Source organism: Temnothorax longispinosus, unplaced genomic scaffold (assembly GCF_030848805.1).
Source record: "Temnothorax longispinosus isolate EJ_2023e unplaced genomic scaffold, Tlon_JGU_v1 HiC_scaffold_600, whole genome shotgun sequence".
In the NCBI taxonomy this organism is placed as follows: Eukaryota; Metazoa; Arthropoda; class Insecta; order Hymenoptera; family Formicidae; genus Temnothorax; species Temnothorax longispinosus.
Window position 1 is genome coordinate 1 of NW_027270452.1, and position 2,201 is coordinate 2,201.

Consider the following 2,201-nt stretch of genomic DNA (forward strand, 5'->3'; position numbering starts at 1 on the left):
GTACACTCAACGTCATTAATGCCTGGTCCACTAAAGTTGATGCATTTTGGAACGCATTCAAAACGCGTGCAACGTTCTAACTATTCGTGCACCGTGACTGATCGAGAAACGGCAACGCTGTCCCCAGCTGTCTTTTGGCGCACATATTTTGACACAACGACGACGTAAGTTTGAAATAAATATACAAAGTGACAAGATATATTTTTAATTTATTTCAATTATATAATACTGTTTGTGCTTTTGCAGAATGCAGGAAATACAGATTCCAAATATATTGGTAAGTCTATCAGTGCAAATAATACTGTCGCTGACACAATATTATTTATGAATGAATGAATGAACGAATGAATGAATTAAATTATTAATTAATTAAAAATTCATTCATTCATTTATTCAAAAATCATATCAGTTTACAGTTTGCTTGCTCGGAAGCTGAGTTCATAACGTGATTTATTCATTAATTTAATAATTTATTTACTAATAATTAATTAAAAATTAATTAATTAATTAATGTTCCAACGATAGCTGTGTTTCAAGTGCGACAAATAATCGGTGCGCAGTTAAACAAGTTGGAAAATATATATATATATATATATATATTTACGTAATGCTTTGATTCTAATTTGATTAATTAATTAATTAATTAATTTACTCAAAAATCATATCAGTTTACAGATCGCTTATTCGGGAGCTGAGTTCATAACGTGATTTATTTATTAATTCAATAATTTATTTATTTATTCTATCATTAAATTATTAATTAATTTATGTATTAATAATTTAATGATAGAATAAATAAATAAATTATTGAATTAATAAATAAATCACGTTATGAACTCAGCTCCCGAATAAGCGATCTGTAAACTGACAGGAGCTTTTTCTATCGAATGAGAGTTGATGCGGCATTAGATGTGACAGAGACTGATTTTGTTTCAGAAGCTGCCAAAGAATTCCTCGAGCGTTATAAAGCCAGTAAAGAAGGCAGGATAATGCAGTTACCAATATTGTCCTCTTAAGACGTGTCCATCAGGTAAGTCGCAAGACAAATACTTATTTATGAAAATGAACGCTGGTCTCTCTCAATTCATTTATTATAATATTCTTTATTTATAATATACTTACTTCTTTATTTTTAATATTCTTCTATGATTGATTTTGTTTCAGAAGCTGCCAAAGGATTTGCAGAATCAAAAATATAAGGAACACAAAACAGATATTAGCGATTAGGAAAATAAATTATGTATCGAATAAGTAACATTTACTTCGCCAGTCAATAATTAACACAATTGAGAATTTAATTGACTATACTGGCAATGATTATAATCGTGATAACCATTATAATCGTCGTGACAAATCGTCACCGAATTTTGACCAAGGATTCTGGTCATTCTAAAGTTGATGTAATTTTAGATACTTATAATATAAACATCTTAATTACCCTGGCTGAGGTAATATTTTTCGCAATAAATGTAATTATTTAATTAAGATGCTTATATTATAACCGTCTAAAATTACATCAACTTTAGAATGACCAGAATCCTTTGTCAAAATTCGGTGACGATTTGTCACAACGATTATAATCATTGCCGGTGTAGTCAATTAAATTTTCAATTGTATGAATTACATATTGTTAATAAATTTTACATGATAATATTAAAGTGATGATATTAAGTGTAATATTGAAGTTACAATTAGAGCTAAAATAAATGTATTTTTTTAAAACCGTGTAAAAATCTTTTTATTTATAAATAATACATAAGTATTAATGAACGTATATATATATATGTATAGCAAACAAGATATAATTGGTTTATATGACGCAGGATACAGTAGAACATAAATTACGCAAATAACTGGATATAACAGGAAAACCGTTTACTCATGGATAAAAAAGTATGAAGAAAGAGGATCATAGAATTTATGAAATCATTAGAAAAATAAGACGTCCAAAAAAAACAACATTTGAACAAGATCAAGAAATTGTTGAAGCTATCGATGAGCATTCTTTCGAAGCAGCTGCAACAGCTTTACACAACAGAAATTTAAATATTTCTGAAAATACGATCAGACGTCGTTTACATGCTGCTGGTGTTCATTTACGTCCCGCAGCGAACAAAATTGAATTGAAGCCAGAACATCGAAATCGGAGAATCCAGTTTGCAACAGATTACTTGAACTTACGTCAAGAAGAATAGAACAAA

General features: G+C 28.9%; 1 long non-coding RNA gene across 1 annotated transcript; it reads left to right on the forward strand.

Moving 5' to 3' along the window:
• Window positions 1-6: 6 nt before the first annotated feature.
• Window positions 7-1,691, forward strand: LOC139824834 (uncharacterized). The gene is made up of 4 exons (XR_011735305.1): window positions 7-164; window positions 247-277; window positions 937-1,030; window positions 1,165-1,691. It is a non-coding gene; the product is annotated as an uncharacterized lncRNA (long non-coding RNA).
• Window positions 1,692-2,201: the final 510 nt, after the last annotated feature.